The 16,019-nt window shown below is 41.1% G+C and overlaps 1 long non-coding RNA gene across 1 annotated transcript; it reads left to right on the top strand.

Moving 5' to 3' along the window:
- Positions 1-2,662: 2,662 nt before the first annotated feature.
- On the top strand, positions 2,663-5,100 carry LOC122232329. The gene is made up of 3 exons (XR_006209680.1): positions 2,663-2,810; positions 4,104-4,150; positions 4,696-5,100. It is a non-coding gene; the product is annotated as an uncharacterized LOC122232329 (long non-coding RNA).
- Positions 5,101-16,019: the final 10,919 nt, after the last annotated feature.

Genomic DNA, 16,019 nt, shown 5'->3' with positions numbered 1-16,019 from the left:
ACTGCTCAGATAAGCTTTAGGCCGAATTTGCCTCACACCTGCTTGGGATCACTGAATATTTTGCCTCCTACAGAAACAAAAAGCAAGGGTCCTGAGTGGCTCAGTCAGTTAAGCCTCCAACTCTTGGTTTCGGCTCAGCTCATGATCTCCCCGTTCATGAGTTTGAGCCCCACGTCGGGCTCTGTGCTGACAGTGCAGAATCCCTGCTTGAGATTCTCTCTCTCACTCTTTCTCTGTCCCTACCCCACTAGCATTTGTGCTCTCTCTCTCTCTCTCTCTCTCTCAAAACAAATAAATAAATATTTTAAAAAAGAGAAATAAATGGCAAAGGACATGGCTGCCTCTTAAAACCCTTATTTCCTAGAGAGTTTTCCCTATCGAAATTTATGTCAATTGTTTTGGTTTTCCCTTGTTCTAAAGCTTGAGTCTCTAAATTTCTAGCAGATACTTAAATTCATTCCTTGAACCTGTTTTTAATTTTCTAGAAGTTGACTCTTGAAACTGAACTTATAAATGGTTCTCTGTGCCCAGAATGTAACAGTTACAACCCATTTAAACAGAACTTATAAAGATTTTTAAAATGGTTTTCAAAAGTGAATTCGCTCAACCAACATTTATGAGTGCACAGTCCTTACAATTTCTTTAATTTTCAGAATAGCATTTTTAGATTCTGAACAATTTTGCCATCTAAATTGCATTTGCTTTCCTGTTACTGCTTCAGAGAATAGTACCTGTTTTACTTTTGTTCTGAACGACTTTCTCTACTTTGTCATCACCCATAATCTCTAGAGTGTATCCGGCCATTATACGAAGAGTGCCAGAAGAAATGTAAAAGGAGACTGAAAGGCAATGGAAAGTTATTTGATCATTGTACTTCTTTTTATTCTAGCACCTGAATAGAAAAGATGAAGAAATCGAAGCACTGCATTTTTTTTTTCTAGGAAAAACTTAGAAAAGTAATTGTCCTCTACACGAAATCTTTTGTTACTTTTATCCTTCTCTTATTACCAGGAGATATTTTTGGGTGTGATTATCAAAAGTGGTAAAGTATAGGGACAATGAGAGGAAATTCATCTCATAATTATCCTTCGGTAAAAGAGCTTTTTTGCCCACTTGAACCGGAAGAATGAGCAGATAGCGTAGACTGTGAATTCTTTGATGCCATAAAATCGCTCTTCTGGTATAGTTTCCTTTCGCAGTTTCTCGACAATGTCTTAGCAGGAAGCTTACTACTGTATTTGCAGCTGTCCAAACATAACCTTATTTTGTTTCAGTGGAAACAATATGGAATTGAAACAAAAGAAGGCACCCAGAATGTGCTTACTAATATGTATAGAAAATTTTAATTTCGATGAAAAATACTATGTTCTAACTGCAGTGAGAGATCACCTCACAGCTATTAGAATGGATATTATAAAAAAGACAAGAGATAACAAGTGTTCTTGAGGATGTGGAGAGAAGGGAACCCTGTCCACTGTTAAGGAGAATGTAAATTGACACAGCTATTATGGAAAACTCTATGAAAGTTCCTCAAACAATTAAAATAGAACCACCAGGGGATGCAGAAATCCTACTGCTGGTTATATATCCAAAGGAAATGAAACCAGGATCTCAAGAGGTATCTGCACTCCCATGTTTACTAAGCACTGCTCACCATAGCCAAACTGTGGAAATAGGCTGTGTCTGGTGATGGATGAATATATAAAGAAAACGCAGGGGTGCCTGGTGGCTCAGTCAGTTAAGCCTCCGACTTTGGCTCAGGTCATGATCTAACAGTTCCTGAGTTCGAGCCTCATGTCGGGCTCTGTGCTGACAGCTCAGAGCCTGGACCCTGCTTTAGATTCTGTGTCTCCTTCTTTCTGCCCCTCCCCTGATCGTTCTCTCTCTCTCTCTCTCAAAATAAATAAACATTAAAAAAGAAAGAAAATGTGATACACACACACACACACACACACACACTGAAATATTATATATTATTCAGGAATAAAAAGCAAAGGAAATTCTGATATTTGTGACAACATGGATGAATCTGGAGGACATTATACTAAGTGACACAAGAAAGATGACTACCGCATGATCTCACTTATGTGTGGAATCTGTAAAAGTTGAACTCATAGAACCAGAGAGGAAAATATTGTTTGCCAGGGGCTGGGGGTGGGGGAAATGGGGAGATGTTGGTCAAAGGGTACAAATTTTAGTTATAAGTTGAATAAGTTCTGGGGATCTAATGTATAGCATGGTAACTATGGTTAACAATACTGTATGGTATGCTTGAAATTTGCTAGACAGTAAATCATAAATGGTCTCACCACACAAAAAAGGTAATTATGTGAGGTGATGGGTATGTAATTAGCTTGAAAGCAACAATCATTTCCCAATGTATATGTATGGACTTTAAGAAAACAAAACAAAAACATCATGTACCTAAATGTGTACAATTTTATTTGGCAATCATACTTAAAAAAAAAAAAACTAGGAAAAAAGCAATAAAGAAAGAAAACATACAGTTTTGTGACCTGAAACTGTTAAAACAAATTAAGCTGAGAATATTTCTCCAAGAGTACAAATGGGAATTTTTGTATTTAGTTTAAAAATATTGTCGCTAATTTTTATTCATGAAACAGATTTTTAAAATTGAAAATGTACATTGTCCCAGGCATGTTTCTACAGGCTGGTGATACAACAGTAAAGAAACAGTCTTTACATCCATCTAGTGTTAAATCGCATGGAGGAATAGAGCATTGAGAGAGACAGAGGACCGGCAATACACCCTGTGATGGAAGGATACTTCAGAAATCAATGATGGCCAGGTGAGGTTCACAGGCAGGTGAGGTGTTTGGGGAGCATATAGGTAAAACACCGTGCACTGAGGAGGCCCATAGACAGCACAGGCTTTCTTAAGAAATGAAAAGCAGTTGTTGAGGTAAAGGGCAAGAAGGGAGTTGGTGAAGGACACAATGAGCGAAGCCTAGAACCTTCCTGTGACTAGTGGACCATGTGTTTACACTGGAATGTACAATGGGTTGTGGTGGGTGAGGCTAAAAAGGCAGCCATCTTGGACATGAGGGTTGGACGTGAGGGGAGCCATGGATGTGTTTTTACACAAGGGATTTTGTTCACTCTGGAGGCTGTGGAGAGGGGCAAAGAGGTAAGGTGATGGGAAATAATGGAGAATAGAAATGATGAGGATTTTTACTAAGATGTGGTAGTGGGCATGAGAGAGAAATTTGGAAAATGCAGAGAAGGTCAATTGACATGACCCTATGATTGAGGAAAAGAGCGTCAAAACCCTTGTTTCTTACCTATTTATCTATTAGTGAGTTTTAATGGAATATTGAAGAAATTTGAGAAAGCACTATTTTTGCAACATAAAACAATACTTCTGTATTAAGATTACTAGCAATGTTTAGGGCTCTCAGTTCTAGTATGTGGGAAGTATATTGGATTGAAGAGATATTTGGGATTTGGTCTCTGGTCTGCCACTTAATATTTGTGTGATTCTCTTAATTTTATTTATTTACTTTGAGAGAGAGAGACACACACAGAAAGAGAGAGGGAGATGGAGAATCCCCAGCAGGCTCTACACTGTCAGAGAAGTCTGACATAGGGCTTGAACTCAAGTTCGAACCATGAGAGCATGACCTGAGCCAAAATCAAGAGTCGGATGCTCAACCGACTGAGCCACCCAGGCGCCCCTGTGTGATTCTTTATTTTTTTATTTATTTTTTAAAGAAAATATTTTATGTTTATTTATTTTTGAGAGAGTGAGAGAGACAGAGAGTGAGCAGGGGAGGGGCAGAGAGAGGGGGAGACACAGAATCCGAAGCAGGCTCCAGGCTCTGAGCTGTCAGCACAGAGCCCGACGCGGGGCTCGAACTCACAGACCATGAGATCATGACCTGAGCTGAATTCGGTTGCTCAATCAACTGAGCCACCCAGGCGCTCCCCACTGTGTAATTCTTTACTGGCCATTGGGTGCCCATCCATTTTTTTTTTAAATAAAAATAAAGATATCGAGAGGTAGAAATTTGAGAGGACCTGTCAGTTTTAATATTTTCTAACTTTGTGATTATGTTTTTCCCTCCCATGTTTTTTACTCACAGAGTAAAGGGCAAATGTGCTGTTTGCTGAGAGAGTTTAATCAGGAGAGGTATGTCTTGTGAATCAATACAATCCAGAGCACTGATACAAAGAAGCACGTCTACTGTCATCTGTAGCCTTCATGCACGCTGACGGATGGGCAGTCCATCGACCTCTATGTGGGATGGATTGATGCTTTGAGACACCTCAGTTCTTGTTCAGACCAGTCCCTATGACACATATCTGGTCAAATCACACTTTTAATATCATGATGCTCTTTAATCTCTGACAGTAAATGGAAGAGATCTTTTTACAGCCTAAGCAGTAATACAGAAAAATGAGCACAAAATGAAATGGTTGGAACAATAAATGCAAAAACATCCATTTCCCTGCCCCACCCCGGAGTTCTAACTGGTCCCAGATGTTCAGTTTGCTCCCCTAGATAGCTATGTCTGCAGCCCCACAAGTTTCCTAGTGTATGAGGAGGTAGCAAAAGACAATTTGACCATTTCCAATATGTGAGTAGATGGACCTCAATTCCTTCTTAAGAGTGATTCTTGATGACCACTTGCCCTGGGCTAGTGTTGAATTATGGCTCATGTGTGTGTTTCCCAGGGACTGTGCCTGAGATATTCCACTTTGAACACCAAATGCATCTCTTGGAGGACAGCTAGCTCCACATACTCTTCAGAACCAAATTAAAGGGACCGATGAAATCAAGAGTTCCATTCCTGGGCCACCCAGTCAAAGCTGGCTTGCAAAGGAGTATCTTCGAACTGTCTGGGTTGCATTGGGTACCACGCAGCGACCGACGCAATGGAGCGGCCTCCTGCCATCCTTCCTGCCAATGTTTAGCCCACACCTATGCCTCTTCCTTGGGCAGCTTGTGTCCACTTATTAAGACTTCCATTTACAAATGGCCCCGTCATCCCTGACCTTTCTGAGAGATTCCTTCCAAAGAATTACAGGGAGAAGTCTGATTCCCTCTGGATAATCACTGTAATAGACTGCATGCTTGTGTCCTCCTAAAATTTGTATTTTGAAATCTTACCACAGTGTGGGCATTAGAAGGTGGGGCCTTTGGGAAGTGATTAAGGTTAGACGAGGTCATGATGGTGACCCCCCCCCCTTGGTGGGATTGGTGTCCGTATGAGAAGGAAAGAGAGCTGAGCATCCTGTCTCTGCCAGGAGAGGGCACTTGCCAGCCTGGCACTGCCGAAACCCTGATCTCAGACTCACAGCCTCCAGAACCATGAGAAACAAATGTCTATTGCATAAACACCTAGTGTATGGTATTTTGTTACAGCAGCCGGAGCTGATTAAGACAATATCCACACTCAGGGATGCAAGAGACTTTACAGAAGGTCTAAATTCTAGTTCGTAAGTCCCTGCAAAGGAGTATATATAAAACACCGAAGAGAGCCTGGGGTAGCATTTCCCCTCTCCTTTCAGAAATACGAGCTTTCTGAATTCTGATACTCTTCTTATCAATTCCATAAGCTCACATAATATTATACTCCTTAGCCAGTGGCTGCAACTATACTTTTTCAAAGTAGTCTTTTTACGGACATGATAGGGGCCCCTCTCAATTCTCAGTCATATTTTTCTCTATGATAAAAACCCTCACTGGCAGAGAAATCCTTGACTACAAAAAATGATATCTGTCTATGCCCTGCTGCACAACAATGAGACTGGATTTTTCCTCCGTGGCCTATGCAGTCCACTCTCATTACTTTATAGGTCTAATACATTGATAGTGTAGACACCCCGTCTAAGTCTTCCTTTATTTGGAAGGTAAATTAATGTAACCCAGGTGGAGTGAATTCGGGCAGAAATGACAATGGTTTGAGTATAGGTTGATGAATATTCTAGCTCAGCCCTTGGAGTATGGCATGCCAAATGTGACCAGGATGAAAGTAGCAGATTTTATTAAGACTCATCATACTTGGATGAAGAAGGCACCCTTTTCCATGTTGTGTTTTCATTGGGTAGGGGACAATGTGCAGACAGTAAGGGTCCTCCCCACGGCTGCACGGAAAATCACTGGCAAAGCTGCCTCAATGCCATGCACATGGCCTGAGGCCCATGCAGGTCTACACAGCCTCCTCCCATGCTAGGGGCCCATGCTTAGTTTAATGTTCTGCAGCCATTTTCTTGAAATGCTTAATAAGTTCTGAACAGAGGGCCACACACTTCCATTCTTCATAAGTTTTGAGCATTTTGCACACATCATTTGGACTTCATAGTCTGGAATTACAAATTATACCTTACAGCTGAATATTATTAAGAACCTAGTACTATGAGGGGAGAAATGACTTAACATTTTCCAGTTGACAGGTCAAGCCCCGAAAGCAGTGGCTCCAGGGACTTGTAAGAAGGTGGGTGAATTCGTACACATAGTTCCTAAAAAGGAAGGAGACGAGGCGTACCATAAAAAGTTGCTGTAGTGTATGCAAAGGCTTTCTCAACCCTGGCAGTAGTAACCTGAGATTTTTGCCCAAAGTTAGAAACTTTGGAATTCATTTAAAATCATGAACCAGAAGCAGAATTTGCAATGTTTGGGTTTCTGTACTATAAAGTACTATAAATAAATTGGCTGTGCATTTAGGTCTTTGAAACTTTAAGTGCATTTAAATCATAAAGTGTGGGTAGGACTGTTTGAACTGTGCTAATCCAACTTTTATTGTGAATCCAGAGTGAATGAGTTTTAGTTCGTTTTTCTTGAAACCTATGGATTCTTGGTGATCGCAAAGGCGTCATCAAGTTACCGTACATTTAACTCCATTCTTTACTTAACTCCAACATGGCCCAACGTAACCCATTGCTTGACTGATCCGCCTATGTGGTGTCATTCTTTTTGCCAATCTTATACTTTGCTTTGATAGAGTTATTTTAAAAAGCAGAGTATCAATGTGATAACGTCCTATTGCTTAGCGACCATTTGCCTTTTACCTATTTAGTGTCATTTTGTTTTCAGATCGTGGTGCAAGAAAATACCCTCCTTTTATACCCTGTCTTTCTCTACTGCAGTGGTTTTCAATTAGGGGTGAATTCATTCCCCAGGGGGTCTTTGACAATGTCTGGAGGCATTTTTGATTGTCAGAATTGGGGATGCTACTGGCATTTAGTGGATAGAGGACAGGGCTGCTGCTGACCATCTTCTAGGGCCCTGAAAAACTTCCCCAACAAAGAACTCTCTGGCCCCACATTTCAATAGTGCCAAGGTGGAGAATCCCTGTTCTGTAGCTTAGAATCCACCTGCCGTGTTAGTTTCTGCTGTCCTAAATAAGGTGAAAATGGGAATGCTCGTATGTAGCTCAGCTACTTGATTACTGACAAGGCAAGTTGCAGCTAGACTGAGTTATTTTTTAAGGTAAAGAGCCAGGAGTGTTCCCTGCAAAAGGTACCGAGGTGTAGGCACTAGCGTTGTTCTGTACAAGGCAAACTTTGCCTAGATTAGTCTAAAGAGTGAGGCTTTCTTTGGGTCTCAGTCTGTGTTAATACCCTGGCATTCTCTGTAGAAGCATGGTTTGGGAATTTGTTGAGCAAGAGTAGCAGTTTGAAATTGGGTTTGTCTACGTGACCATTGAATTCTGTAAATGTTTGTGGAGCATCACATAGGCCATGGGCATTAGGGTGAGTATTTCAGGAATATAAATATCAGGCGTTGTCCCTACCATCAACAAGGGCAATGGCTGGTCCTCCAGGAGGCAGAGAGAAGCATGGAGGGGAAATATTTTCACCTCCCAAGCAGTTGTGACTTTGGGGGTTTATGTTCATTCCCATTTCAGTAATGGTTCAATGGTCCGATTTACAGTAGTAAAGCCAAGTCTCTGGGCTTTGGAGGGACCTGGTTCGAGGCATAAGAACTCCTTTTACATTCAGTAAGCTGGAAGTCACGTCAGCATAGTCATGGTGTGAATGAGTGTAGCTCTGAGAGATTATACAGCCGGGATGTCATTAGGTCTTTTACCAATCAGGGACTGCTGATTTTCTCAGTTCTCCTCTGCTGCTGGGGCACAAGTGGGTAACTTCTCACCATCAACCGGTCATCTAGGTACCGTCACCTTTTCCATAAGATCATGAAATCCGGTGTGAGGGAAGATTGAGCCAAATTTTACAACCCAAGGAAGTGTCGCTTCTGCTGGGCAGTACATAGCTGACATGCTTGATGCAGATGTGTCCCCCACCAGATGCCAATGGAAAATAAGGGTGGCAATGTATCCGAGGTGACTTAAAGAAGGTCTTTGATCAAGTGAGTGTCAGGTGACCTCTGAGCTCTCCCACAGTCCTTGGGTTCCCAATCGGTGCCCTTCTCAGGGCTTTGCTAGGTCTGCTCCCTCAAGTCCAGGGCAGCCGGCCCTCCCTGTTCTTGGGCAACCTTCCCAGAATCGATTTCCGTACTCTTCTGATAAGTTCCCTCCTTCTTTCATTTCAAACTTCAGTTTCTTATTTAGATTCAAGGAAAACCTTCATTCTTCAAAAATTGTCTCTTTTCTTCTCCTTTCCTGTCAAATCTCATCTCCCTTCAACCTGAGCCTGAAACCCAATTTTGTAGATCAGCACTATCCTGTAGCAATTCAGTGCAAACCACATATACATATTTAAAATATTCCGGCGAGCACAGTACATAAATTTAAAAGAAACAAGTGCGGTAAATTTTAGAAATAAACTCTATTTAACTCAATTCATAAAAAATAATGCCACTTAAACAATTGTGTGTTGGGGGTTGTTGTAAATAATAAATATTTAATATTAAGAACACTTATTAAGTGCTGTTATTGCTGATAACATGGTGACAGCTATTGTTTATATTTCCTTTGAGCAAAGTTCCAGGCTTCTCTCTGATCCTTGTATATTTATCCCTGGTCTGGGCAAGGGCCTGCCGGAATTTTGCCATTATGGAGTACATTTCAGAGAGCAGAGAGAATGTGGGATTGAATATGTATAAATAGAAAGATGCATATGTAAAATATCCATGACTTCTTGAGGCTCTGGCATTTCTAGAAATCTTAACATGAAAGTCATACAATTAATATTTTGGATTACAGATAATAATATTTCACATTAGCCAATTTATACACATTCCTTGAAATTAAAATCTAAGCATTATACTAGTTTTGACATTAAATAATTTTACAATAAAAAGAGATTATTTGTAGACATTCTGTCTCACTGATTCAAGTAATACTTTAACCTTGACCAATCGCCATTTCTGAGTACAGAGAGTCTAGAGCACTGTATCACGAGTTTCACTAATATTTTATCTTGATTGAGCTTTTATCAAAACAGGCCTATTAGCTAGATAGTGCTTTAGTAACACCATAAACATTGTGGCTCAAACAACAGAAATTTATTTTCTCCGAGTTCCGGGGGTGGGAAGCCCAGAAAAGGTTGGTTTCTTTTGAGGCCTTTCCACATAGGTTGCAGATTTCTGACGTCTTGCTGTGTCCTCGTGTGGTCTTTCTTCTGTGCAAATGTAGGTCTACATCTTAATTTCTCTTCTGATGAGGACACCAGTCATATTGGACTAGGGCCCACCATAATGCCCTCCTTTTATCTTGATTACTTCTTTAAAAGCCCTGTCTCCAAATGCAATCACAGTGTGAGGAATTGGGGGTTAGCACTTCAACATCTGAATTTTGAGGCCGTGCGGTTTAGCTCATGATGTCTTTTATGAGAGAATATCTTCTGTCTTTACCCATCCACCTTCATTAGCCATTTAGCTGTGAAACCATCGACACAAGTCACCTATCCCTTTCTATTGACCACCTTAGAATTCTGAGGGGTTTGTTCTGACTCTTTCCCCAGACATCTCTCTCTTTGATTAATGTCTACCCTGCAAACACATTTTCCTACCAATCTGACTATGGCTCAGTGAAGAAATTCTCTAAAAAAAAAATTTTTTTTTTTGCTTGGGATATTTTAAAATGTATAACGACACTTTCTACATTTAATTTCATAGACTGGAAAGATGATTTGGTTTTGACTTTTTTGCATTAATTTTAAGATTGAGTATCTCAGAAATCACTTGGACTCTGCTTTTAATTCTCAAACTTGCTTCAAATATGAAAATTGTTTTTCTATGGCCATATAATCAAACTAGTTTTAGACCAAATGACTCTTATTTAAATAATACTCTTGCAGGTATCTTGTGTTCTCAAATCCGTACAGCTGATAAAAGACTGAAGAGTTAATATTTGACCTTTCCCCCTTCCAGTTGCCATGGTCTTCTTTATGTCCTGGGTCAAATCTCTTGTCCTCTGTTTGCTTTTGTGTCTTTTAGGAAAGTTCACATTACACCCAAACTTTCTCTGGCTATGTGTGTATTCACACTGTGTGAAAGGAGGTTCAATGCACCGTGTATAATCCTTATAAGTCTCAGGAAAACTAACTGATTAGCAGTTATTATGTAGAGTTCCTGTTCCTCAGTCTCTGTCTACATAATGTCAAAATGAAATGCTGGGTTGAAATGAGAAAATTTTGTCTATCAGTGATATGGTCTGACTGCATGATACTCCAAGAAAACACTCAATTAAATTTTCTTATGGTGAAGCTAGTATTATTTATAGACTTTTGGGGGGTGGGGAGTGGGAATCTATCCTTAGGTGTTTTTCTGTTACTGGCAAATTTCTATTTTTTCTAATCTGTCCTAAGACTTATGCATGGCTTCTTTGAGTCAGGGGTTGATTTTTTTGTTGTTTGCTCATTTGTGGATGAGCTCTTAAGTAGCTGGCCATTATAGAGTTAGATTTTGGCTCTATAGTGATGTTCTTCTAAACAAGTTCAGTGATATTAACAGTTAGAAACAAGATACACAGGGTTCTTTTTTTATTAGATGTTTGGACTTACCTACGTACGTCAAGTGCCGTGTGGGCAGTTATTAGCCCCCAATTCACACAAGGCTTTGTCTGTGAGAAAGTGATTCCTTACCACTGCCCATTGGGTGATGGCTCCCGCAGCTTCTATTTGGAGGCATCATATGAAGTTGTTCTTCCCAGTCTCATTCCTTGATTCCATGTCCTTCTTGGCTTTTTCACTGGCTCTTTGTTTTGCACGAGACAGTTTGGAGCCATGGTGACTCATAGTTTGAGTAGAACCATCTTTCAAGTGCCATGAGATGACCACTTCTCTGCTAATGTGGTCCGTGCATTTCACAAACCCAACCTGAGTGTGTTTGTTTGGCCAGTCAACGTTAAGTACGGCTTAGGCAATGGTGAGGTATCATTTGAAAACATACATGTTTTATTTTAGAAGGTTCAGGCTGCAGGATAAATAGAAGTTTGATACGAGGAGCACTGCATATGTTTTCAGCTTGCTCTGCATCTGTGCCACAGTGTTGCTGCCCATTTTTTGCCAAGCTTCGTGAAGGACATGTCTGGATCTGGTAGGATGGGGCTTGTCAATTTGATTATATCGAGGAGACCACTGCCTCTCTTGCTTATTGTATGAGAGATTCTTTATTGTTATCTCGTTTTCTGTAATAGTGGTTCACATTTGTTCACAGATGCACTCATTCATCTACACACACGAGTACGCACGTTCGGCACATGCGCATCTGCCTGCTGTGGGGCACTGCATGGGCACCGGCGATCACAAGGCAAGTAACAGAGACCATTCTCAGTGGGCTCACAGTGTACTGGGAGAGAAGCACTTTCAGCCTGCTATACGGGATGATGTGCAATCAGTCCAGCCTGTACCGGTGCCCTAATGAGAACATGTCTCCATGGTGGAGTGGGAGTTAGCCAAATAAAATATGGAGAAAAGGTCTTCTAGGCCATAAAAGCATAAGTGAAGGCACATGACGAGAGACAATCTTGTGCCTTGGAGAATTATGAGCAGTCGGTACTACTGGAGCTTAATCATGAAATAGCGAGAGGGGCTGGTTGTTGATAAGAGACGGATATGGAGAAATAGGCGGCTGGTCGGGTCACCTGGGTGGCTCAGTCGGTTGAGTGTCCGACTTCGGCTCAGGTCATGGTCTTGCAGTTCATGGGTTTGAGCCCCGCTTTGGGCTCTGTGCTAACAAACAGCTCAGAGCCTGGAGCCTGCTTCGGATGCTGTGTGTGTGTCTCTCTCTCCCCCTCCCCTGCTCATGCTCTGTCTCTCTCTGTCTCTCAAAAATAAATAAATGTTAAAAAAAAAAAAAAAAAGAAATAGGTGGCTGGTCGTGGAGGGCACTGATTGCCTTCAAAAAGTGGCTCAGGTTTCCTCCAGTAAGACAGAGGGTCTCATCCCTACCAGGCACAGTCTCTGTGAATTACAACGGATGTTTACAAACACCCCTATTTACTGTGCTGAAATCTGCAGATCCTATAAGCTATCTGCAACCTTAATTTAAAAAATCAATATAACGCTTTTACCATGATGTGAAAAAAATACAAGAAAATTAACTTGTAATAAAGTAATACGTATTTAAGGATGTAAGTCTTTGAATATAACATCATTAAGAAACACGATGAAACTGAGCGGTTTAAATGAAACATGGGATAATAGGACGTGTGACAGCTCCAAACGCAGACTGGTACAGGTGTATCATACCAATGACTCAAATGCCACGAGAACATTGCAGTGACGTGATTTCTTAAAATGTTAAATAACATTTGCTATCTTTCAGAATAAAGCAAAGTGCAAAGTAGATGCATGGCTGGGAAATATCAGCATATACTAAAACAGTAGAAGTACTTTGTGTTTATGGGCAAGATATAGCACATGTCACAAAACATCTGGAACCTCTGGCTTCTGTCCCCATCATTGTGATAGCCAAACATTCACACACACGTTTCCAGACAAGCAAGTGCTGTCTCTATTGAGAAATGGTGTTAGGAGACCATTCTGATTAGATCTGGGTGTAGACGGATAATTCTAGAGTGTTTTGACTTGAGTTTGAGGAACACAAGATAGGAGGCAAGAGGGCCTGTCACTGGGTGACCACAGTGATCCAGGTGAGATATTATGTGGACGGAAGATATTATGTGGAAAGAGGACAGTAGCAGGACAGCAGGAGGGGAAGAAGAGAGGGATTTGGAGAAACTTGATCTTGATGAAATAAATTTATAAGTCTCAGCCACAGACTAGTTGGAAGGGGCAGGAGTTCCCCAGTGTGAGTCCCAGAGTTCTGTCCTAAGAGATGGATCAGCTAGTCTTGGAAACTGAGAAAACGCTAGAAGGGGGGTACCTGGGTGGCTCAGTCGGTTAAGTGTTCAATTCTTGATTTCGGCTCAGGTCATGATCTCATGGTTTGTGAATTCGAGCCCCGCATCAGGCTCTGTGCTGACAGCACAAAGCCTGCTTGGGATTCTCTCTCCCCCTCTCCCCGTCTTTCTCTGTTCCTCCCTTGTTTCTATTTCAAAATAAATAAACTTTAAAAAAAGGAAAACTCTAGAAGAATGGATACAGAGGAAAGATAATAAAATAGTTCTGGCTGACTTTGAGTGCCCACAGATAGGCAGGAGAAGATGTTTTGCAGGTGTGTGTGTGTGTGTGTGTGTGTGTGTGTGTGTATGAATATGTCCAAGATTCAGTGGACAGGTCAAGTTTGGAGATACCGATTTAGAGTCACTGGCATACAGTTGATAACAAAAACTATGAGAGCATTTCCCAGAAAGAGTGTGTGGCATTGGGTTAACAGAAAACCAAGGGTGAAACATATTTTAATGTGTTTTAATCTTTACCAGATTAAAAATCATTTTAAATCTTGATCTCTCCAGAAACAAGATCTTTACTAATTTTGAGTCATTCCAGTCATTTGGATAACCAAAGGAGCGGGGAATCCTATTTCTTTCACATTCACACCATTCCAAGAAACTATTTTTTCTAAGCTGTGCAGTTCGATACTTAGTCAAACAGGCGTCTAGTTTTAAGGGCTCAAAGTTAGCTTAGAGAAATTTGTTCGCGAGTCCCAGGCTGCAGTTGTAAGCAAGACAAGGAGAAATATCACCATCCCCATTTTACAGACAGAGATCTGGATGGTCATTCTGGAGAATGAAGCAATTTGCACATTGCCCAGAAAGTCACCCTTGGTGAGCTCTGACGGTGCTTAATTGAGCCTAGCTTGCATCAGATTGTAACAGTGTTTTATACAGAAGATAAGAGACAAGATGCCACTTCCCAGATCACCAAATGGCTTCATTGCCAAGAGGTCTTCCTGCTACGGAGACATGTCATGTTTGCAGAAATCAGTTTGGAAATGCAGTGTCAAATTTCATTAGCACAAAGACTCCCCTTACCTTTCGGTTAATTCGCCACAATCAGTATTAGCTAGAATGGAGTTTCAGGTTTTCCCTGCAGTGAAAGAGATTCACCTTGTCAAACTGAGTAATTGGAAAAACACTGAAGACAATGGCGTGACCAGTACATTTGAATTCGACACCCTGAGCAGATCACTAACAGGTGTCTCTCTACACAGCAGGTTAGATAACTACCACATCATACCACTGATGAAACATTTCATTTTCTAGGTTCATTCTTCAGTTTTATTTTTTAATTTTTATCTATTTTTTGAGAGAGATTGGGAGACAGAGTGTGAGTGGGGCAGGGGCAGAGAGAGAGAGAGGGAGCCACAGAATCCGAAGTAGGCTCCAGGCTCCCGGCTGTCAGCAGAGAGCCCGATGCGGGGCTTGAACTCACAAGCCGTGAAATCATAACCTGAGCCAAAGTCGTACGCTTAGCCAACCGAGCCAGCCAGGCGTCCCTCGGTTCATTCTTTAGTTTTAGGACAAATATTAACAATTATAAAGGAAGACACACTACCCATTGTAAAGTCATTCAAATCCAGTAACGTCTTCTCTAAATGTTTTCTGCTTGTACCAACATTTGCTCTTACTAAACAAAAATATTATACCTCGCACTTGAAACTACTTCACAGTATTAAAATTTAATAATTTTAAATTATTAAATAATAAAGAAAAAATAAAGAAAAAATTCCAAATGGTCACAGAGAATGACAAAAATGAAGTAAGTCGATTCATTTTCTTAGTCTTTACCATCACTGTGTTGTCTTTCCATATATATCGTTTCAATGCAGCTTCTGCAGAACAGAGAAAACATGAACTGAGTCCGAAGCAACTACACAGTTCAGAGTTGTAGCTCCAACTGCAGCAATGTCATGGAAAAACTGTATAATTGGGAATCCCCCAGACGTGACTTCCACGTAGACCATGATGTCTGTTAAAGAAGTGTGATAAAAATGGGTTAATTTGTAGCTCACGTATTTATTATTAAAATTCGCTAGTAACCACAGCAACCATTTGGCACTTGGGACAACAAAGTATTTCCTTCCCCTGGGGAGGTATAGTTTATCAGTGCCCTTGTTTAGGATGTTTGGTTCATGGTGATGATAAAAAGCAGACAGATTCTAGTCAGTTCGGTTATTCATCCTACATTTATACATTCAATGCTCTTTCCCCCTCTTAGTATCCTAATGTCAGCTGTAATTATATCCAGTAATCCCAGACTTCAAAAATCTGTGTCAACCAATTTACAGTTGGACACCATCTTGTATGATTGTCGTGAACTGAACGCGTGTGTCCACCGGCAGTTCATATGTTGAGATGCTGGCGCCCCCCCCCCCCGCCCCCGGAATGGGATTAGGAGGTGTTAGAGGTACTTAGGACTGGTCATCAGAGAGCTTGCTTCCTCCCTCTGTGCCAGGTGGACACGAGGAGAACGTGGCGGTCTGCAACCTGGAAGGGTTTTTGCCCTGCACCCTGACCTTGGACTTCCCGCTCCAGGACTTCAGGAAATAAATTTCTGTGGCTTATAAGCCACGCAGTCCGTGGTAGTTTGCTATGGTGGCCTGAACTAGGACAGTGTTTTGCTTTGTGTTTTAAATAGAAGCCGCGCCTCAACCTTAACGATGGTGGTGTGAATGGGCCAGTATAACGGTGATACGTGCCTTCTAACAACATGCGTTTAAAATAAGTCTTAATGTGGCCCAA

The sequence above is a fragment of the Panthera tigris genome, chromosome D3, assembly GCF_018350195.1.
Source record: "Panthera tigris isolate Pti1 chromosome D3, P.tigris_Pti1_mat1.1, whole genome shotgun sequence".
Classification (NCBI taxonomy): Eukaryota; Metazoa; Chordata; class Mammalia; order Carnivora; family Felidae; genus Panthera; species Panthera tigris.
The sequence above is the reverse complement of the archived record's forward strand: the minus strand, read 5'-3'. Positions and strand labels throughout refer to the sequence as shown.